Here is a 25,018-nt window from a genome sequence, read left to right as displayed (position 1 = left end):
GCCGTTGTTAGAGGCCCCGCGCTATAAAACGGGAGTGGACTTGAGGGGTTATAACATTGTTATACAGGCTGTGCACTCACTACTTTACATTGTAGCAAAGTGTTATAAATCATTAGGAAATTATTTTTCCTTGCGAAAAGTGTACACACAAAAGATCAATTAACAGAGTACAGCGTCTAATGTTAGGTAAAGACTTCAAAAATCAGAAGATACCACTTGCATTAAAATTTAATTGAAATACTTCATAGTCAATAGGCTGTAAATGTCAAATATATTGCAAATCGAACATGATGCAGATGGAGAAGGTCAACAATAAGGCTACAGAATTGAGTCGTTAATATCTAGATAAGTCTTTACCAAGAAGCATGTCTACCATGAGCTATACCAAGTAGGGGAGAGTGGCAAATAAATAAAAAAACTAATAAAATTCCCTTAAAAGAAATGTGAATAAAAATAGTTAGTTACCATGACCAGAACAGACCTTAATATTGTTGGAACTACTTCCCTTCATTTGCTTTTTTTGACCCCTCTTTTTTTCCTCCTTGATTCAGTTTTTGTGGTGTTTTTCCCTAAAGAGGCTCAGATTTACTAAGATTGTAGGGTTTTGTGCAATAGCACACTAAATACCATTTATTGACAAGTGGGGTTTTGTATTGCAAGTTTTATCACCCTCTGCTTTGTTAATAGGGTTGTCTAGTGAAAAATAACGTATCCCCAATGGGGTCCAGCTCTCAGAGAGGGGGTGCTGCAGATATCAGGTGCTCTATACATTTCTATGGGAGCGCCGAAGATACCAAGTGCTGTACTCGGGTCTCTTCAGTTCTCTCATAGGAATAAATGGAGCATGTGATGTCTGCAGCACACGCGCTCTCTGAAAGCAGATGCCTTGTTCTGGAGATTGCTGGTGATGCAGAAGTAGAACTGCAAGTTATGTGGCCCTACCCTCAACAGGGCCTACCTGCACTTTCCCGGAGGCACATTGCAAATAAGAAAAAAGCAGGTCAAAAGAACGTCTCTCTTTGGATCTTAACATTCACATTGCAGCATCGTAATTGTGTGCTATGGTGACTATTTCTAATAACATAGTAACAAAGAGGGGCATTTATCAAATCTGTCATTTCTTCTGTTCTCAGTGGATTTCTGTTATACATTTGGTGCACATATACAGTTTTCACCACACAAATGGGGTAAAAAGACATGCACCTACACCACTCTTGATTAATTCCCCCCCCCCCCCTGCCATAGTTTGTAAGGTTGAAAAAAGACAAGAGTCCATCGAGTTCACCCGAAAACCCTATTGTGTTGATCCAGAGGCTGATGCCAATTGCTCCATGACAGAGGAAAAATTCCTTCCCGACTCCACTATGGAAATAAAAATAAATCCCTGGATCAACATTCTATTCACATAAATCTAGTATTCATAACCTGTAATGTTATATTTGTCCAGACAAACATCCAGGCCCTCCTTGAACTTGTTTATTGAGTCAGAAATCACAACTAGTGATGAGCGGCATTGCCCATATTCGAATTCGCGAATATATAGACGAATATTCATGAACATTCGTCCTATATTCGTAAATTTTGCGTATTCATTATATTCGCATATGTGAATATTTGCATATTCGAGGAAGAAAACAGTGAGGGGGATGGGCAACTTAACTATTGGTTGCTAGGGATGTTGTTGATAACCTCTGACAAGTGTATTTGCATCATTCTAATTGGCCCACAAGTGAAAAGAAGGAATATGTGAATGTTCACATATGTGAATATTCGCACATGCGAATATTCACATATGCAAATATGCGCATATGCGAATATTCACATATGCAAATATGGGCATATGCAGGGAAAAAGCGAATATTCGAAATTTCGAATATATAGTGAATATATTCGCAACATTTGCGAATTTGCGAAATTCGCGGTAAAAATTCGAAATGCGAATATTCGTGCCCAACACTAATCACAACATCATGTGGCAGAGAGTTCCATAGTCTCACTGCTCTTACAGTAAAGAATCTATGTCTGTGGTGATGGTGAAACCGTCTTTTCTCTAGGTTTAGAGGATGCCCCCTTGTAATGGTTACCGACCTAGGTATAAAATGATCAATAGAAAGATCTCTGTACTGTCCATTCATACATTTGTACTGTACATTATAATCAGATCGCCCCTAAGACATGTTTTTTCCAAACTGAATAACTACAAGGTTGATAATTATCTTTGTAACCCTCCTCTGTACCCTCTCCAGTTCAGCCATGTCCTTCTTATATACAGGTGCCCAAAATTAGACACAATACTCAATGTGTGGTCTGACTAATGATTTAAACAGAGGCAAAACTATGTCCTTGTCACAAGCCTCTATGCCTCTCTTGATACATCCCATGACTTTGTTAACCTTGGCAGCTGCCGCCTGGCACTGGTCACTAAGTTGGGTTTACTGTCCACCAATATCCCCAATTTCTTTTAGTAGTCTTATTTTTAGCACATAATTGTACTTTTTTTTTATGGCCCAGATGAATAACCTTATATTTATTCACAGTAATCTTCATTTGCCATGCTTGTGCCCAAGCCTCCAGCTTCCAAAGATCCCAATGTAATATATTTATTTATATTATCCTTCACTGTGGTGATCACCCTACCCAGTTTAGTGTCATCTGCAAATATTGAAATTCTACTATGAAATCCCTCTATGAGGGGACCTAGTACTGACCCCTGTGGTGCCCCACTTGTAACAGTCACCCAACCAGAGTAAGTTCCATTGATCTCCACCATCTGCTTCCTGTCACTGAGCCAGTTGCCAACACATTTACAAATATCCTTCCCTAGTCCCAGCATCTTAATTTTATGTACTAACCTTTTGTGTGTCTCAGTATTATATGCCTTAACTCCTTAAGGACGAAGGGCATACCATGAGGTATTTCCTTACTCGAAAGAAATTGGGTTATAAAAAACGAAGATTTAGAATTTTCTCCTTCACTTTGCTGCTATTCCTGTGAAACACCTAAAGGGTTAACACACTTTCTGAATGTCATTTTGTCTACTTTGAGGGTCGCAGTTTTTATAATGGAGTTATTTAGGGGGTATTTCTAATATGATGACCCTTCAAATCCACTTGAAAACTGAGCTCCACTTGGAACTGAAAAATTCCGATTTTGAAAATTTTGTGAAAAATTTGAAAATTGCTGCTGACCTTTGAAGTCCTCTGATGTCTTCCAAAAGTAAAAACATGTCAACTTTATGATGCAAACATAAAGTATACATATTGCATTTGTGAATCAATATATGATTTATTTGTGAATTCGGGCAGAAAACAGACATGGTGCACATCTACCTATGGCAGAGCCGGGGATTGCCGAAGGCTGTCGGGGCTCCGTACAGGAGATCGTGGGGGGCCCCAGTGGTCGGACCCCCCGCGATCTCAAACTTATCCCCTATCCTTAGGATAGGGGATAAGTTGTTCACCACTGGGTCTCCACTGGATATCTCCTTTAAGCCCCTGAAATCATTTCTAAGTACACTCCACCTACCTCTTACTTTGTCATTGGTGACAATGTACACCATCACTGCTGGGTCCTCACCAGCCCCTCCCGGTAATCTGTCAACCGAATACCTGATGTGCTGAACTCGAGCGCCAGGAAGACAACTTACTTTTCAATGTTCCCGTTCTTTGTGACAGATTGGCCTGCCTGTCCCCCTAACAATAGAGTCCCCCACTACCAGCACCTGTGTGGCCTGGCCTGTACTCCTCCTTTAATTCTTATTGGAACAGACACCCCCTTGGAGGTTAGAGGCCACGTTTTGCATCAGTGCTATCTTTGAACTGATATCCCCCTCATCTGTCAATGGGGCAAGCTTGTTGAAGTGTGCCACATCGGGGCTAGCCTTCCTGACCATTATCCCTCTACTCAACCATTAAACTGTCACAAACCTACCTACTTGGCACATGACTTTGGTTAAGTTTAAAACATCTAAAAGCTAGTCTAAAATTATTAAAGGCTGTAAATGTATCAATGTCTTAACAACTTTCATAAAGTTTACTTTATCTAAGAGGGAGACAGGTTAAATGGTTTGTTCAGCAAATTGACTTTATATTTCAAAGAGCTCAGGGTAGGATGAGAAAAAAAAACAGGTTCCCACCTGCCGCCAATGCCCCTGCTGGAGCCACTCTGATGATGCTGATCCCCACTGCCTGATCTCCTCTGAGCAGATACTGTAAGAAATGCCCAGTCAGTCAAACACTGGCTTAGGTTGATCACCACTAAGGCCAGAAATAAGTGGACATTTTTATGTGTTAAAAGGAAAGCAGGAGGCACTTGGCAGTAATGATTAGCATTGTCAGAGGGACTTAGCAGCAGGTGGGTACATGTTTTTTGCTTTTCATCCTACCCTGAACTTTTGTAAATATAAAATGACTTCTCTCAACAATCCATTTAAGTAATGTGCCCCATTCTTTTTCTTAATACTGCATCTGTAGCTTAACCCCTTAAGGACACATACCGGTACGTCATGTGTCCGCTCCTGATCTATAACGCGGGGCCACGGCGTGATAGCGGGTCGGGCCCGGCTTCTAACAACAGCCGGGACCCGTGGCTAATAGCGCGCGGCATTGATCACGGTGCCGCGCTATTAACCCTTTAGACGTGGCGTTCAAAGTTGAACGCCGAGTCTAAAGTGAAAGTGAAAGCATGCCGGTTAGCTCAGGGAGCTGTTCGGGATAGCCGCGGACAGCTGGAGAATCCCTACCTGCCTCCTCACTGTCCGATCGCCGAATGACTCAGTGCCGGAGATCCAGGCATGAGCAGTCAAGCGGCAGAATCATGGATCACTGATCACTGCAAAAAAAAAAGTGCAAAAAAAAAGTGAATAAAGATCATTTAACCCCTCCCCTATTAAAAGTTTGAATCACCCCCTTTTCCCATAAAAAAAAAGCACAATGTAAATAAAAATAAACATATATGGTATCGCCGTGTGCGGAAATGTCCGAATTATAAAAATATTAGACATGTGCAATTCGGTTCGGCACGAATGTCTAATTTAACTAATTTTACTGTTTTCGTGCATTCGGACCCATCCGAATGCACGAAAACATATTTTGAACATTCCCGAATCGCCACGACAATACGAATAGCAAAGTAACGAATACATTAGTTATTTCCCGAACATTCGGTAAATCTTTTTATTCTTTTTTTGGACTTTAGCGATCCTAAAAAATTATGGAGATACCTTTTTTTATTAAAATTTTGTAGGGTATCATAAAAAAATCATAATAAAAAAGATACAGTAGTGATGGAAAAAATTGTATCTAAGGAAATTTATCATTTTTATTATGAAATGTTTATTCATTTTTAAACAGGGATCAATTTATGTGAGCGGGTAAAGCACTAAAAATGTAGCCGACAATAGTAAAAATGTAGTGTGTGCGTGTTTTACACTTTTTTAAAAAAAAATTTTTAGGTAGTACTACTACTCCCAGCATGGAACACACTCTTCCATGATGGGAGTAGTAGTTACCTGTACTAATTGACAGATCGCAGGGGTCCCTTGCGATCCTCTTGTATAATGTATAGATGCGGCGGCTGCTCTTCTATGGTCCCCTGCACTCACGTATATATACACATATTCATATTTCCCGCAGAGCTGTGATTGGCCAGATCATTCCAGCCAATCACAACTCTCTGTGAGAAATAGGAATATGTGTATATATACGGCCGTGCAGGGGACCATAGGAGAACGGCCGCCGCATCCATACATTATACTGGAGGATCGCAGCGGCTGTCAGGAGTGATACCCGCAGTGATCTTTCCTTTACTACAAGTACTACTACTCCCAACATGGAGTACACTCTGCTCCATGCTGGGAGCTGTAGTACCTGCATTAATAGACAGATCGCAGCGGGTGTCAGAAGTTACACTTGCTGCAATATGTCTATTAATGCAGGTACTACAGCTCCCAGCATGGAGCAGAGTGTTCTCCATGTTGGGAGTATTAGTACCTGCAGTAAGGGACAGATCCCAGGGATGTCACTTCTCCTGACACCCGCTGCGATCCTCCTGATGTGAATGTTGGGATCAGCTGTTCTCCGGGCTACAGAGCCGGGAGAACAGCTGACGCTGAGCCGTAGGTATACATCGTATATCTACTGCCCAGCAAGAACTTACAGTGAGCCTGCAATGTGTATACAGTATACACATTACTGGCTCACTTAACCCCTTGCTGAGCTGTGCGCTATGCGCAAGCCCAGCAAGGGAAGAGTTAACTTACACTGCTGGACAGTGTAGGTTAACCCTTTGGGCGGTATACACTATATACAGCTATCTATAGATAGCTGTATACAGTGTATACAGAAGACGAAGTCCAGCTTACTTCCCTCCAATCCCGGGCCGGTGTGAGGTGGTTTTTTGCGCCCCCGTAGATCCATGCGTCCGCTCCTCCCCCAGCTCTCCGAACATTTCCGAAGCTAGAGCTGGGGGAGGGCAGAGCAAGGGGAGAGAAAAGGTTCACGCCCCCTCCCTCATCTCCCCCCCTGAGCTCGGCTGGACGCAGATCTCCACGACACGCCCCCTCCCTGAGGACATAGATCACCACGGCAGGTCCCTCCCTCATCTCCCCTCCCTGAGGACGTAAATCTCCACGACAGGTCCCTCCCTCATCTCCCCGAGCTGAGGACATAGAGCAGTGCTCCCAATGAGCTCTATGTGTAAAGGGGGACATACTGCACGGGCTAAAGGGTACATACTGTACAGGCTGAAGGGGGACATACTGCACGGGCTAAAGGGGGACAAACTGTACAGGCTAAAGGGGGACATACTGCATGGGCTAAAGAGCCCGTGCAGTATGTCCCCCTTTACACATAGAGCTCATTGGGAGCACTGCTCTATGTCCTCAGGGAGGGGGCGTGCCGTGGAGATCTGCGTCCAGCCGAGCTCAGGGAGGGGGCGTGTACCTCCTCGCTCTCCTTGCCCCAGTTATAGCTTCGGAAATGTTCGGAGAGCTGGGGGAGGAGCGGACGCATGGATCTACGGGGGCGCAAAAAGAGAGCTGGGGGAGGAGCGGACGCATGGATCTACGGGAGCGCAAAAAACCACCTCACACCGGGTTCGTGTAGCTCCGCCCCTAGTGATGACGTCATTAGGGCGGAGCTACAGAAGGGAACAAGGCTAGTTAATCTGAAGCTCTGTTCACATTGTACGTTTTGTATAATGTGAACAGACCCTTCTGGCAGTGTCTACTCAGACAGGGAGACTCCAGCTGTTGCTAAACTACAACTCCCAGCATGCCCAGACAGCCAAAGTCTGTCTGGGCATGCTGGGAGTTGTAGTTTTGCACCAATTGGTGGCTCCCTGTTTGGGTAGACATTGCATCATGGGTGCTCTCCCCAGCAGACAGCGCCAGAAATGTCATAACCATTTTTTTTGTGTTTTTTTTTCCGTTTCAGATCCGTGTATGCAGAGGATTACTGCGGATTCGATGGATTATGGCGGATTATTATTTTTTCCTTTAATAAAATGGTTAACGAGGGCTGTGGGGGAGTGTTTTTTTAAATAAAATAATTTTTCCAATGTGTTGTGTTTTTTTTTTTTTTATTGAATTTTCAGGGTAGTGGAAGCTGTCTTATTGACGGAATCCATTACTAGGCCAGGGCTTAGTGCTAGCCACAAAAACAGCTAGCGCTAACCCCCAATTATTACCCCGGTACCCACCGCCACAGGGGTGCTGGGAAGAGCCGGTACCAACAGGCCCGGAGCGTCAAAGATGGCGCTCCTGGGCCTAGGCGGTAACAGGCTGGCGTTATTTAGGCTGGGGAGGGCCAGTAACAATGGTCCTCGCCCACCCTGGTAACGTCAGGCTGTTGCTGTTTGGTTGGTATTGTGCTGAGAATGAAAATACGGGGAACCCTATGCGTTTATTTTAATTTTTTAGATTTAAATAAAAAAAAAACGCATAGGGTTCCCCGTATTTTCATTCTCAGCACAATACCAACTAAACAGCAACAGCCTGACGTTACCAGGGTGGGCAAGGACCATTGTTACTGGCCCTCCCCAGCCTAAATAACGCCAGCCTGTTACCGCCTAGGTCCAGGAGCGCCATTTTTGACGCTCCGGGCCTGTTGGTACCGGCTCTTCCCGGCACCCCTGTGGCGGTGGGTAACTGGGTAATAATTGGGGGTTAGCGCTAGCTGTTTTTGTGGCTAGCACTAAGCCCTGGCCTAGTAATGGATTCCGTCAATAAGACAGCTTCCACTACTAACCCTGAAAATTCAATAAAAAAAAAAAAAACACAACACATTGGAAAAATTATTTTATTTAAAAAAACACTCCCCCACAGCCCTCGTTAACCATGTTATTAAAGGGAAAAAAAATAATCCGCCGTAATCCATCGAATCCGCAGTAATCCTCTGCATACACGGATCTAAAACGAGAAGAAAAAAAACACAATAAATTGGTTATGACATTTTTGGCGCTGTCCGCTGGGGAGAGCACCCATGATGCAATGTCTACCCAAACAGGGAGCCACCAATTGGTGCAAAACTACAACTCCCAGCATGCCCAGACAGCCTTTGGCTGTCTGGGCATGCTGGGAGTTGTAGTTTAGCAACAGCTGGAGTCTCCCTGTCTGGGTAGACACTGCCAGAAGGGTCTGTTCACATTATACAAATGTACAATTATACAATGTGAACAGAGCTTCAGATAAACTAGCCTTGTTCCCTTCTGTAGCTCCGCCCCTAATGACGTCATCACTAGGGGCGGGGCTACACAGACCGGACCGGGACTCAAGGGAAGTAAGCTGGACTTCGTCTTCTGTATACACTATATACAGCTATCTATAGATAGCTGTATATAGTGTATACCGCCCAAAGGGTTAACCTACACTGTCCAGCAGTGTAAGTTAACTCTTCCCTTGCTGGGCTTGCGCATAGCGCACAGCTCAGCAAGGGGTTAAGTGAGCCAGCAATGTGTATACTGTATACACATTGCAGGCTCACTGTAAGTTCTTGCTGGGCAGTAGATATACGATGTATACCTACGGCTCAGCGTCAGCTGTTCTCCCGGCTCTGTAGCCCTGAGAACAGCTGATCCCGACATTCACATCAGGAGGATCGCAGCGGGTGTCAGGAGAAGTGACATCCCTGGGATCTGTCCCTTACTGCAGGTACTAATACTCCCAACATGGAGAACACTTTGCTCCATGCTGGGAGCTGTAGTACCTGCATTAATAGACATATCGCAGCAAGTGTAACTTCTGACACCCGCTGCGATCTGTCTATTAATGCAGGTACTACAGCTCCCAGCATGGAGCAGAGTGTACTCCATGTTGGGAGTAGTAGTACTTGTAGTAAAGGAAAGATCACTGCGGGTATCACTCCTGACAGCCGCTGCGATCCTCCAGTATAATGTATGGATGCGGCGGCCGTTCTCCTATGGTCCCCTGCACGGCCGTATATATACACATATTCCTATTTCTCACAGAGAGCTGTGATTGGCTGGAACCATCTGGCCAATCACAGCTCTGAGGGAAATATGAATATGTGTATATATACGTGAGTGCAGGGGACCATAGAAGAGCAGCCGCCGCATTTGTACATTATACAAGAGGATCGCAAGGGACCCCTGCGATCTGTCAATTAGTACAGGTAACTACTACTCCCTTCATGGAAGAGTGTGTTCCATGCTGGGAGTAGTAGTACTACCTAAAAAATGTTTTATAAAAAAGTGAAAAACACGCACACACTACATTTTTATTATTGTCGGCTACATTTTTAGTTCTTTACCCGCTCACATAAATTGATCCCTGTTTAAAAATGAATAAACATTTCATAATAAAAAAGATACATTTCGTTAGATACAATTTTTTCCATCACTACTGTATCTTTTTTATTATGATTTTTTTTATGGTACCCTACGAAATTTTAATAAAAAAGGTATGGCCATAATTTTTTAGGATCGCTAAAGTCCCAAAAAAAATAAAAAATTTACGGAATGTACCCGAATACCGAATGTATCCAAAAAAAAATCAGCCCGAATACCCGAATACCGAATGTATCCGAAAAACCTAAACCGAAAATATTGCCGAACCGAAATTTTTTTCCAAAACGAAAAAACAAAACGAAATGAAACGAAATTTTTTCTAGTGCACAAGTCTAAAAAATATATTTGTAATAAAGAGAGGAGCACCAGGCACTGTCTACTCGGCTGTAAGTCAGATATTCCTGTCCGGACTATCCGGGGTGTTTAACCTGCTGCACTAGGTGCTGTGGGGAGCGTCTACGTCTGTAAAAGAGCAAAGTCTTTCATACAATGGCAAGTAGAAATGAAGATAGACGGACGACTCACCCAGGTAGCAAAATTTTCTTCTTTATTCAGAGCTTGCAGCTTAAAATAACAGCAGGTTCAGGGGGGGTCTGTCAGCAGGAACGCAGGGCTGTGGAGTGCAACGACCGTATCGCTTCGGACTGAAGCTTCTTCCGGCCTCCAACAGGTGTTCTACGTCCTGCTGTGATTTAAAACCAGGTATGTGCGGAAGGGGGGAGGGGCCTTCACCTAGACAAAAAATCACCTACGTGCTAACATAATGTTAAAAACATTCTTAGCGAATTTACAAAAATGGACTGAATTCTGCCCTATCGTTAAGTCCCGCTGGTCCGAGGGCTCCGGTTCTAAGTATCCAGCGAGTTTCCATTTGTATAAGAATATTTTCTCTGTCTCCTCCTTCTTTTGGGGGAGGAATGCGCTGGATACCGAAGAACTTAAGAGCCCTGGGATCATTATCATGCTCTTCTCTCATATGTTTCATTAATTTTGGGACTCCTTTCCCTGATTTTAGAGAGTGTTCTCTGTATCTAGTAGACAATTGCCTTTTCGTTTTTCCGATGTAGAATCGGGCACAGGGACACATTAACCCGTACACTACATGTGTACTTTTACATGTTATGACTTCTCTGACAGTGATGTCTCTTCCTCCTAGGTTTACAAAATTCACTTTCATATTCTGAGAACAGTGTGAACATTGACCACAGGCGTAATTGCCTGGGGGAAGGGAACTGGTCAGCCAATCTTTTCTATCTTTCTGTGCGGTTTCCTTGCGTTTTTTTATTTTTTTAATATTATCACTAATCGTGCTGTTTTTTCTAAATGTTATTAAAGGTCTGTTTTTGGCTACTGTTTTCAGATCTTCATCTTGTTCTAATATTTTCCAATTGTTGTGTATAGCTTTAGTAATTATATTATTTATAGGTGTATTAGCGAATGAGAAGGTAAATCTTTTGTCTCCTATATCTTGAGTATTAGGTGTTTTTTGTTTGTTGACTAACAGATCTTCTCTTTTCTTTTTGTTTGCCTTCTCATAGGCTTGCTGTATGAGTTTTTCAGGATATCCTCTTTTTCTCAGCCTTTCTTTTAATTCTTCTGCCTGTATTTCGTATTTATATTCATGTGTATTAACACGTTTTAGACGAATAAATTGTCTATATGGCAGACCCTTTTTTACATGGTGAGGGTGGGAGCTTTTAAAATGGAGTAAAGTGTTTCTTGCTATTTTCTTTCTAAAGCCTGTCACTGATATCATGTTACCTTCAATATTTATTTCTGTATCCAGAAATTCTAAGCTTTTGTTGCCATATACTGCCGTGAAAAACTTAACATCGTTTAAATATTGCACAAATTCATGAAACTTTCCTTCTGTGTCACTCCACACTATTATAATATCATCTACGTAACGCTTAAAAAAGCGCACGTATTGCAGGTAGGGGTTGTTATCAGAAAAAATATATTGGTCTTCAAATGCAGCTAAAAAAAGGGTTGCAAATGTACAGGAAACCGGGGTCCCCATCGCGGTACCAGTACATTGTTGGTACCACTGGGAATCGTATTTAAACGTGTTGTTTGTTAATACGAAGTGGAGAGCTTCACATACAAAATTAATAAAATAATTGGTTTTACCTGTTTTGGTGAGGAAGTATCGGATGGCCTGTATACCCGTATCCAACGGGATACGGGTATACAGGCTTTCTACATCGATACTTCCTAAGGTGTCTTGTGGTAGAATGTGAAAAGACTGGATGGAGGTTATCAGGTGGGTGGTGTCTTTTAAATATGTCCTGGTGCTGGTCAGCATGGGACGCAATAACCAGTCAAGGTATTGGGACAGGTATTCAGTACTGGACCCTATGCCCGCTATGATGGGGCGACCTGGGGGTTGGCACAGTGTTTTGTGTACTTTTGGTATAATGTACCACTTAGCTGGTTTGCGGGCAGTTGGAAGCAATTTTTCTGCAGTTTTTTTACTCAAAATATTTTTGTCTACTTGAACTCTAAGGAATGTTTTAAGTGCACTGATAATTTTAGATGTGGGGTCCCCTTTTAATTTGGTATATGTAATGGTATTGTTTAACTGTTTGAGGGCTTCTTTTTTATAATCTTCAGTGTACATAACTACTATTGAGCCACCTTTATCGGCTCTTGTAATAGTTATGTCATCCCTTGATGCAATTTTTTCTATTGCTATTTTTTCTTCTGAAGAGATATTAATTTCCGCTTTGGGGTATATGATACTTTTCACTTCTTGTGTTACTGCTTTTCTAAAAAGCTCAAGGGGACTCCCTGGGCTAATAGGGGGGGAGAATAATGAGGGATTACCCCCTGTGAAGATGGAATTAGATAAGCTGTCTATAGGTACCTGTTCACATTCTAAGTTACTCAAGATCTGTATGTTTGTTAGGTCTTGTGTAGTGAATTGTGGGTTGGGAATAAATCCCAAAGGACCTATGTAACACTGCTTTTCTCCCTCTAGTGCTTCTATGACATTTTTATTAGGTTTGTTGCTGAAAAACTTATGCAGATTAATTTTTCTGATGCCCTTCTGTATATCGATTTCAAAATCTTCCTCTCGGAAATTTTCCAAGATGCCAAAATTAAGGCCTTTGGAGAGGGCTCTTATAGTGGTGACATCTAGTGTCTCTGATGTTAAATTGACTACATTGTCCTCCTCTTCTATGTCTTGCGCCATGTCACCACCCTTTTCTTTGGGGCTGGTGCGTTTTCTCTGCCTCCTTCTCCTTTTATGTCTTCTTGTGGTTTTCCTAAAGGGACTTGTGTTTCCATTCTTATATTGCTGCTTGTTTCTACTACTTGTTCTTCTGGTGCAGAATCCGAATCCGAAGTCCAAAAATCTGATTTTTTCTTTGCTTGATTGTTTCCTGCTTTGGGTTTTTGTTTTTTATTGTAATAGGTTTGTGATTTAGGTTTTTTCCAGTTGAAGACTTTATTATGCTGGAAGTCATCCTTATCTCGTAGGAATTTATCCCGTTTTCTTGTTTTGACTTCGGCATGTAATAATGAAAGTTTTCTTTTTACATTTTTTAGAAAATTGTTTTGTTGTTCTACATTTACTCTAGTAGCATATTCACACTTGGCGTCTTCTAATGCGGTTTTTACTTGTTGGTATTCCAAATGATTTTGCTCCAGAATGAGTTGTGTAAGCTTGAGAGAGTGTGGGATGTGTGCCTGTTCCCATGCAGCAACAAATTCTTTATTATCTTGAAATTGTGAAGGTTGTTTGTAAATGCGCAAACCTCTGGGGGAACGACCACTGTCTATGTAAGCTTGCAAGGAGTTGATAGTCCAGAATATACGAGTCTCTTTGTCAGATAGAGTCATGATTTTATGTTCCAGGGATTTTGTGCTGATCAATTGTAAATCGCTTTGCACGTTGCAAGACGTGAATTAGGCTCCTGCGTTCCTGAGCCCCATGTCGAATTCCGGGTCTTCATCCGGGACAGTATCCATTTGCATGGTTAGATGTGACTTTATTGCTAGTGCGAGATGTTTGACGTGCCACAATGTGCTATAGGTATGCAAGATTAGAATTGTAATAAAGAGAGGGGGAAGAGTTAACTTACACTGCTGGACAGTGTATATGTCTAAAAAATATATAGTTAAATAAACGGCACAGTCAATGGCGTACGCGCAAAAAAAAAATTCCAAAGTCCAAAATAGTGCATTTTTGGTCACTTTTTATATCATGAAAAAATGAATAAAAAGCAATCAATAAGTCCTATCAATGCAAAAATGATACGGCTAAAAACTTCAGATCACGGCGCAAAAAATGAGCCCTCATACTGCCCCATACACGGAAAAAGAAAAAAGTTATAGGGGTCAGAAGATGACAAATTTTAAACGTATTAATTTTCCTGCATGTAGTTATGATTTTTTCCAGAAGTACGACAAAATCAAACCTATATAAGTAGGGTATCATTTTAATCATATGGACCTACAGAATAAACATAAGGTTTCATTTTTACCGAAAAATGCGCTACGTAGAAACGGAAGACTGATGTCATTACAAAGTAAAATTGGTGGCACAAAAAATAAGCTATCATATGGATTTTTAGGTGCAAAATTGAAAGAGTTATGATTTTTTAAAGGCAAGGAGGAAAAAACGAAAATGCAAAAATGGAAAAACCCTTGGTCCTTAAGGGGTTAAAATTAACCAGTTGCACAAAGTCTTCAAGTAGCCCTGGCCTTACTGAACATGAAATACACAGACACACATTTGTTAAGAAATCCTTTTATTTATAAATGTTCTTTCATTTGAATATCTGTGATTTATGATCTCAGAACAGTACAAAAGAGGAATAGACTTTTACATATTAGATATTTACATATACAAACTGTCACAGTTAAGAGAATGAACTTTTTGTTTCCAAAATATATGAAAAGATTTTTCTAATCACGTAACACGATGATATATCAGTAGGATGTCTCTGCTTATTGGAAATCTAACTGCTTGGACCTTCATGAATGATTAGATGGTAGAGGATGCAATGTTGCTTGTGCTTTGTCCTCTTCATATTTTTTTCCCAGTAAGGCTACATTTACATCACGTTTTGTAGTTATGGTGATCAGATCCGGCTGGGAAATGTGAAAAGCAGGCACTCCTGTATCCCACCCCAACCCAGCCTGCATCTCAGTCATTTGAATGAGCTGACTGGTTGGCTCATTTTTACACCGTATACAGTTTTCTGACCGGACTGAAAACCAGGGTATGCTACGGTTTTCATTCCAGTGAGAAAAACGTAAAGGGGGCAAAAATGAGCTGACCGGAGTCACTATCTGTCTCCCATAGGCTCATTCAAATGAATGAGATGCGGGCCGGGTCAGTCTGGGATAAGAGAGCGTCCGGATTTCCCATTTCCCAGCTGGATCTGGTCACCGTAACTACAAAACATGATGGGAATGAAGCCTAACCAGTACTGAGTTCCCTGCCCAGCTGGTGGCCATAGGCACTGCTGTGCAGGGAAAACTTTGAAGAGGCCCCAGTTCTAAAACAGAGCTAAAGTTCCTTCCATCTCAGAAATGTGAAAATCTCAGTTGGACAACAACTGATCAAAAAGGGTTGGCATATGATAGAAATATGCCATGATTTTGTGTGAAGGCAATTAAACTTCAAATATTTTAGAAACAAATAGGAAGTACACATCTTAAATAATCACTGTTGTTTCAACATCGGACTCCTGTTGACCCAAACTATAACTTAGTGTATAGGGTTTAGTGTGGGTCAACAGGATGACCATTTTCCAGCATTTATGTATTCATGAACAGTTCCTGAACAGTTAAAAAAAAACATATATATTTTGTCCCCTGGATAGAGGCTGATCAGGGGGTTGGGGTGGGGGGCAACATCTTGGCCCTATCAAAAGGCACACCAGGATCTAAAAACTGGACTACTAGTCTGTTTTGTAAAAAAAAAAAAAAAAAAAAAAACTGTCAGAACAGCCCATAGGTTACATGTTAATGAATTGCGTAGCATAGTCTAGCAGTTAAGCTATCATTAGAAATTCCCATCGCAAAATCTCATGGGGGGACATTCATCATTGTTTGCTTTGGTAAGCGAGTTCTTTAGGCATTTTTATTTTGCTTTGGTTTTGCTTATGTGTGACATATTTATCATACTATCACAGGGTGTTGATAAATTTGGCTTACATAAGCAAAAACTAATAAAATCACTTTGGAATACCATTTTCTTAGCACACATGGGCACAAAAAATGAATGTGTGTTTATTACATTTTTTTTATTACTTTTTTCCTCTTAAATATAGTAACCCATTTTTTTTCTTTTCATTCCAGATCTGTCTATCCTGTGGACTACTTCAGATTTGGTGGACTATGATGACCAATTTTGTTTAATATTAACAACATTTTGTAACAATGGCTTGTGGAGGAGTGTGTTTTGGAATAAAAGTTTTTTAAATGTGTTTTTTTTATTTTTTTTATTGCTTAACAGGCTTAGTAGTGGAAGCTGTCTTATAGACGGAATCCATTACTAAGCTGGGCTTAGCATTAGCCCCAAAAACAGCTAGCGATAACCCCCGATTATTACCCTGCTACCCACCCCCACAGGGGTGATGGGAAGAGCCAGTACCAACAGGCAGGGAGCATCAAAAATGGTGCTCCTGGGCCTAGGCAGTAACAGGCTGGCATTATTTAGGCTGGGAGGGCCAGTAACAATGGTCCTTGCCCACCCTGGTGACGTCAGGTTGTTGCTGTTTGGTTGGTATCTGGCTGAGAATAAAAATACAGGGAACCCTATGCATTTTTATTTTATTATTTATTTATAAGAAAAGGGTTTCCCCTATTTTTAGTATCAGCCAAATACCAACCAAGCAGCAACAGCCTGACGTTACCAGGGTGGGCGGGTACCATTGTTACTGGCCCTCCCCAGCCTAAATATTGCCAGCCTGTTACTGTCTAGGCCCAGGAGCGCCATATTTGATGCATCGGGCCTGTTGGGATCTGCTCTTCCTGACAGCCCTGTGGTGGTGGGTGCCTGGGTAATAATCGGGAGTTAGCGCTAGCTGTTTTTTGGTGCTAATGCTAAGCCCTGGCTTAGTAATGGAATCTATCTATAAGATTCCACTACTTAGCCTGTAAAGTAAACTAAAAAAAATTTAAAAAAACAGGGGGAGATTCTCAAAGAATTTTCCGCCAAAAAAATAAATTTTGCACCAAAATTTTGCCACAAAAAGTATCGACTACATTTTCAAAAAGCTTTGTGCTGTGGTTTACACTGTTCACGTCAGTTTTGTAAAAAATTGCCACAAAAAAGACCAAAAGTGGAGCAACAATGAATGTTCACATATTTTCAAAGCAGCACAAGAGGCGTTTGAAAATGTGAGGTGATAAAAAAAAGGTGTGAATAATATTGCTAGAACAGAAATTACATTAGTTTTTGAGAATCTCCCCCAGAATGTTAAAAAATGTTAAACCAAAGAACACTCCCCCACAAGCCCTTGTTAACCATTTTATTAACATTGAACAAAAAAAAAACAAAAAAAAAACACTGGGCATTGTCGTAGTCCACAGGATACACTGATCTGATATGAGAAGAAAAAAAAAACAAGGAAAATAGGTTAGTACATTTACCCACCCGCACATTTCCCGTCCGCACTGCATGACTACAACTCCCAGCATGCCTTTAGAGTGGGGACATAATGGGAGTTGTAGTAATGTAGCAGGGCTGGGGGGAGATGTGCAAGCGGGTGACCAGCTTCTTACCTGCCCCCACCCACCCGTGCCGCATAACTACAACTCCCAGCATTTCCTTACTTGTCCTTACTTGTCATCCGCCCGCCCATCTAACACACTCCCCACGTGCAACACAACTACAATTCCCAGCATGTCCTTACAGTAAGGACATGCTGGGAGTTGTAGTAGTGTTGTGTGGGTGGGAGATGTGTGGGCGGGTGACAAGCTTGTTACACTCCTGTACATCTCCTACCCGCTCTTCCCACCATGCCTGTGAAAATGAAAGTAGGAAAAGTCGCACAAAAAGTCTCACGTGCGACTTTTTAATGGGGCACTGCGACTTTTATTTGCTTATGTGCGACTTTCGCAATGATGAATCCTGGACCACTGCAAAGTAAAAACTGAAAATTGCTTAGGTAGGGCAGATTGGTATTCTTTGCTTACCCACAAGAGTTGCACAAAAAATTGCTTAGGCGCACGTGCAACTTTTTTTGTGACTTTGGTAACAAAAAAAAAGCTGCTTAAATCCCTTGATAAATCTCCCTCATGGTTGTCTTACATATAAGTACGTTTTTTACTAATTTTTTTTTTTCAATAAGATCCTTTTATCAGGTCGAGTATTTTACATGCATTGCAGACCTCTAAATTAATAAAATAAATTGCACTTCCACTATGTCCCTGTAAATCCTGTATACAAGCTAATTCATTAAAGCAAATTAATGAATTAGCTTTCAAACTTTAAAAGAAAGAACAGCATTGCTATTGAAGCGACAGGGGCTGGGGAACGCTTGGGAACTTTAAAGGAACACTGCAGTCATTTTTATTTAATACAAAGTCAGTAGATTAGACTTTGTCACATTTCATTACATTTAATACATTAGTATGTTTTCAGTGCCTATTTCTTTAATTCCAGGCAGGAACTCAAGGGAAATATTTGATAATCATTTTTTTCATGGAATGGTCTAATGATAAATTGCACAATATTGTGCTCTAAATTGTTTTCTAAAAAGAGCGTTGGTAAAGATTACATTGGCTGGTTGGACTCACAAAGAGCTTTTCCCCTAAAAGTAAAAGAAAATCCCAAGTTAGTCATAGATATTGAACTGCCCTCTACTGTCAGGTTAATAAAAGTTCTACTTTGCCATGTACTAGTTGTACTTGTTTCTAGAAAGTTGGTTGACAGCCATAACAATTATAGCAAGGATAGTCACCCAGATTTCACAAACTTCTAAGTGCCACCAACCTATTGCCTAGTTAGCAACTAGTGCTGCTGGCTCTAAAATACCTAAGTTTATTATGTAAGATGACAGGGCAAGGACATGTCAAGAAGCTTGAGACTCGGGGGGGGGGGGGGGGTTATGGGGGGTTGGCTGCAGGTACTTTTAGGCCATGTTCACATGTCTGAATTTCTGTGCCAAATTCCACATTGGAATTCAACATGGAGATTCCACTTCAGCAGAGTCTCCTTGAATTCACCGGAATTCTGCGCTGTGCACACGTTGGAATTACCATTCTGGCATGGAAATTCCTATTTCCATGTCCGCAGTGTCACATTGGGCAGGGATAGAGTGAAGCCCTAATCTTGCCCACACCCTCTGTCCCTGCATACTTGCGTACCCGTCTTAAACAACGGGTCTACAACCACGAGGACATTCCCTACCTACTAGGTGCAGGGACAGACAGAGTCAAAATAATAAACTACAAAACAGTAGGAGTTGGGAAACAGCTGGAGGCACACAAACTAACAGAAATACACAAAGACAATTACACAGTCAAAACAAGGTCAGTCTTAGCCAAAGTCAGTAACAGGAGATAGCGAAGTAACAATGCAAATCCGAGAAGAGATGTGAAGAACCAAGCCAAAAGATCAGAGTACCAAAATAGACAATAGAGATATAGGAGTTCAAGCTTCAGTCAACAGCTAACTATCGCAACCAAAGCACAAGAGAAAGTGACTTCATTATATATGAAAGGGCAGGTAAAAGAAGAATCCTGATTGAAAGAAGAAACCAGAGTACAGATAGGCGGGGAGGAAACCCCAATCACAACCAAGCAGCTCAGGGTGTTGTCCAAGTAACCAGCATAAACTACAGAGCTATGCAGAATTAACCCTACGGGTGCAGACAGAACTGGTCATTACATGTAGAAAGAATGAACACGCAAATTTTTTTCTGCAGATTCCACATTGAATGCATAGCCGTCTATAAGATGGCGCAATCTAGTCCGGTTCTAGCTCTGGCATATTATGTTGGCACCTGCAGACTGCGGAATGTCCACAAAGATCCGTGCGGACATTCCAGCATGTGAACATAACCTTAAGCTCCTTTTATACAGGATGGGTCTACAGCAGATTTTTAGCATAAAATCCACCCCTAACTACATGGAAAGGCACAGCAGCAAATCCGCACCAAATCTTGCACATTTTGTTGTGGATTTGTTGAAGACTTGCCGCTGCTGCTATAGTTGGGGATTATTGATGAGCGGCAGAGGACATATTCGAATTTGCTATATTTTGCAAATATATGGACGAATATTCATCCTATGGTAGCGAAATTTGCATATTTGCTATGTTCGTTCCCTTTTTTTTCCATGTGAAAATTTGTAATGAAATTTGCATAGTGGGCATGTGCGATTATATCTTTCACCTAAAAGAAGGGAGCGATCAGTGTCCCCTGAAAGTGCCGAAATTCACGAATATTGAAATATTTGTACTCCACACTGACTCACACAGTAAATAATATTGGAGCCTTCTTTGGACCACAAGCTGAAAGCAGAGAGGAATGATCACTTTTTTTTTACACAATACAAATCATGTTGTGATGTGTACTGTGAAGAAAAATAATGAATATTCGTCATTATGAATATATAGCACTATAATCAAAATACTTGCAAAATCGTGAAGTGCCGATATTCATGTTAAAAATTCTCATTTTGAATATTCGCACTCAACACTATTGGGGATATGTACAACAAAAAGAGAGAAACACAGCTGCACATCCACCATATGTAATCTGATCTACTTGCTTCTCAGCATAATTTCAAAAACGAACAGGTTGTTAGCATACATTTTGATCAAAAAGTACATGCCCACTCGCCACGTCAAGGCCACCTCGTTAGAGTGGGTCCCTAACCTGACACTGGCGTAGCCCCCGGCAGTGACCACTGCCTCAGAGACCCCATGCCCAATGGGGAGAGCGACCCAGTGGCCAGGCAGCCCCACTACTGCCCGACCAAGCCCCTGGCTCTGGGCCACTCCACCCCACAGACAAAGCATCACAGAAACAATGGTCGCCACAAAGAACCACACCAGTATGAAACCTACCATGTGCTCACTGCCAGAGGGCTGGGAGAATGGTAGGAGGAAACCCTTATTCAGTTTCCTGCTAATTAAAAACACCTGGGCCAAATGGGTGGAGTGGAGTGCAGGCTAAGGAAGAAGGAGGAGACTACAAATGTACAACACAAAGAGAGAAACACAGCCGCACATCCACCATATATAATTTGATCTACTTGCTATTGGGGATATGTTTGTGTTTAAAAGAGATAAATTTATGTGCTTCAAAACCACAGTTGCAGATCTAACTGTGGATCCGCAGCATTTTCGCAGCACAATCTACAACACTGCATTTTTTGGGCAGAATTAGATTTTTTGAAGTTAAAGCGTAAAATCTGCATTAAATCCGCAAAAAAAACTATGAACATGTTGCTGATTTAAAACCTACACCACAGGGCAACTCATACAGTGGATTTTGTGTAAACTAAATTTGAAGCATTTGAAAAAGACTTGGCGAAAACCCATCAAGAAAGAAATACTACAATCCACTGCATATTTTCTGTAAACAAATCAACAAGAGGAAATTCAAAGTGGATCCAATCCATATAAAAGCAGCCTAAATGGCATTAGGGTACAAAAGGATGGTCTACCCCAGTGGGAGAAGGTCTATTTGACTGGACATCTGGAAACCAAGCAGCCTTTTTGGATATTGTGGGTCATTGATGCACTCAACAGAGCTTCCACACGGTTTAGTTGAGTAACTATTGTTTTTTATTTTATTTATTTTTTGCATGCTTTTATCACAGCATTTGCTGTTTGAATTGTTGAAATTACTTGAATACAAATTTGCTGCTTGACTCATTTTTACTTGTTAATGCTGCCACAACCTTGTGTATTGCTTTTGTTCCTCATATTTCTGTATTCTGCTGATTTATATACGTCCAAGAGGGAAGACAGCACTAGTCCCTGCTCCTATGCCCGTGACCATCCGGATAACCAGTCCAGATACAGAACATCCAAGTGGTATAGGTCACAGCAAAAAGTATGCAGACTCGCAATTTCAAAAAGGCTGTGGTCTTTATTTAGGTCATCAGCAGTGCAACGTTTCGGCTATAGTGTAGCCAAAGGTTGCTTGACAAAGGCTACACTATAGCCGAAATGTTGCACTGCTGATGACCTAAATAAAGACCACAGCCTTTTTGAAATTGGGAGTCTGCATACTTTCTGCTGATTTATATAGTTTGCATCACATTACGCCAATCACATTTTTTTAATCTAGCTATTTATCATGACATTTTATACATCCCACCCCCCTCCTCTGAAATACAATGTCCAAATCATTTAGTCCTCTAAGTAATGCTAAATGTATGGTTTTCTGCAATTGCGCACAAATTCTGTCCAGCAAAGCTTGCTGAATGGAATTGTGGTGGAATTGTGGCAGAATTTCTGTGTTCTCAGAGCACAGATTCTGCCAAAATTGAAGCCTCTTTGACTTTAATGGGGTTCCATCGCGGAATTCCGCAAAATATAAAACTAGACTTATATAGATTGCAGAATTTCCACGGTGGAATGCTGGCCATGGAAATCCTACTCTCTGAATGGGAATACGGAATCCCATTGAAATCTATTTTTCAACATAACAGTATTGCTAAGTTAAACATGTAATATTTCATATATAGCTTTGTGCTAGCTGTGTGCTGCTGTATATCTTTTGCTTGTATTTGTAATTTAGCCGCAGCAGCGTGCGCCTGTATACTTATTGCATACAATGGTTGAGTATCAGAATGTGCTGACCAACTGCTACCTTTTTTGTATTGCACATGTGCGGGGGAGTGGCTGCCTCACAGGGCCGGACTGGCTTGGCGGGATACTGGGAGAATTCCCGGTGGGCCGCTCACCCTGGGGCCGGCAATATATAAAAACGGGTCAGTCTGATGATGCCTGAGCAATTCAGGCACCATCAGACTGACCCCGCTTTTAAATATTCAGCGCGGCTGCAGCGCAGTGCGGTCGGGCCGCAGCGGCCGCCCATGCACACTACACTAGCATACAAGGGCCTGATACCAGTATCAGGCCCTTGTATGCAGAGCAGCAGGGGACGCATAGTGAAGGAGCTATAAGCTCCGGCTAGCATGGTGGAGCGGGAGCTGTCAGCTGTCCCGCTCCACCACTCCGTCACCTTTCTCACGCTGCGGGCTACGGCTGCTCCGTTCTTGAAGTGTCAGTGACAGCAGCAATGACGCCATCCACGGCAGGCCGGCACCATCGAGCCGGAGCCCGGAAATCACGTCCCCGCGGCTTTTACTGACACTTCAAGAACGGAGCAGCCGCAGCCCACAGCGTGAGAAAGGTGACGGGTGTGAGAAGGGAGGAAGCAAATGATAAGTGATGGTGATGGGCACATGTCAGGGGGGGCATTATATATGAGGGGCACATGGCAGAGGGGCATTATATGTGGGGGCAAATGACAGGACCACCCCCGTCATGTGCCCATATAATGCCCCCCTGTCATGTGCCCCTTATATATAATGCCCTCTGTCCTGTGCCCCTCAGATATAATGCCCCATGTCCTGTGCCCCTCGCATATAATGCACCCTGAGGGGCACATGATAGGGGGGCATTATATGTGAGGGGCACATGTCAGGGGGCTTTATATCTGAGGGGCACAGGACAGAGGGCATTATATATAAGGGGCACATGACAGGGGGACATTATATGGGCACATGACGGGCATTATATTGTGAGGGGCATAGGACATGGGGTATTATATATAAGGGGCACATGTCAGGGGGGCATTATATATGAGGGGCACACAGCAGGGGGGCATTATATGTGGGGGCAAATGACAGGACCCCCCCTCCCCTCTCATGCGCCCATATAATGCCCCCCTGTCATGTGCCCCTTATATATAATGCCCTCTGTCCTGTGCCCCTCACAATATAATGCCCCGCTGTCATGTGCCCATATAATGTCCCCCTGTCATGTGCCCCTTATATATAATGTCCTCTGTCCTGTGCCCCTCAGATATAATGCCCCATGTCCTCTGCCCCTCACATATAATGCACCCTGAAGGGCACATGATAGGGGGGCATTATATCTGAGGGGCACAGGACAGAGGGCATTATATATAAGGGGCACATGACAGGGGGGCATTATATGCGCACATGACAGGGGGGCATTATATTGTGAGGGGCACAGGACATGGGGTATTATATATAAGGGGCACATGTCAGAGGGGCATTATATATGAGGGGCACATGGCAGAGGGGCATTATATGTGGGGGCAAATGACAGGACCCCCCCCCCCCGTCATGTGCCCATATAATGCCCCCTTGTCATGTGCCCCTTATATATAATGCCCTCTGTCCTGTGCCCCTCACAATATAATGCCCCCCTGTCATGTGCCCATATAATGCCCCCCTGTCATGTGCCCCTTATATATAATATCCTCTGTCCTGTGCCCCTCAGATATAATGCCCCATGTCCTGTGCCCCTCGCATATAATGCACCCTGAGGGGCACATGATAGGGGGGCATTATATGTGAGGGGCACATGTCAGGGGGCTTTATATCTGAGGGGCACAGGACAGAGGGCATTATATATAAGGGGCACATGACAGGGGGACATTATATGGGCACATGACGGGCATTATATTGTGAGGGGCATAGGACATGGGGTATTATATATAAGGGGCACATGTCAGGGGGGCATTATATATGAGGAGCACACAGCAGGGGGGCATTATATGTGGGGGCAAATGACAGGACCCCCCCTCCCCTGTCATGCGCCCATATAATGCCCCCCTGTCATGTGCCCCTTATATATAATGCCCTCTGTCCTGCGCCCCTCACAATATAATGCCCCGCTGTCATGTGCCCATATAATGTCCCCCTGTCATGTGCCCCTTATATATAATGTCCTCTGTCCTGTGCCCCTCAGATATAATGCCCCATGTCCTCTGCCCCTCACATATAATGCACCCTGAAGGGCACATGATAGGGGGGCATTATATCTGAGGGGCACAGGACAGAGGGCATTATATATAAGGGGCACATGACAGGGGGGCATTATATGCGCACATGACAGGGGGGCATTATATTGTGAGGGGCACAGGACATGGGGTATTATATATAAGGGGCACATGTCAGAGGGGCATTATATATGAGGGGCACATGGCAGGGGGGCAAATGACAGGACCCCCCCTATCATGTGCCCATACAATGCCTT

The sequence above is a fragment of the Hyla sarda genome, chromosome 7, assembly GCF_029499605.1.
Source record: "Hyla sarda isolate aHylSar1 chromosome 7, aHylSar1.hap1, whole genome shotgun sequence".
Taxonomy (NCBI): Eukaryota; Metazoa; Chordata; class Amphibia; order Anura; family Hylidae; genus Hyla; species Hyla sarda.
The sequence above is the reverse complement of the archived record's forward strand: the minus strand, read 5'-3'. Positions refer to the sequence as shown.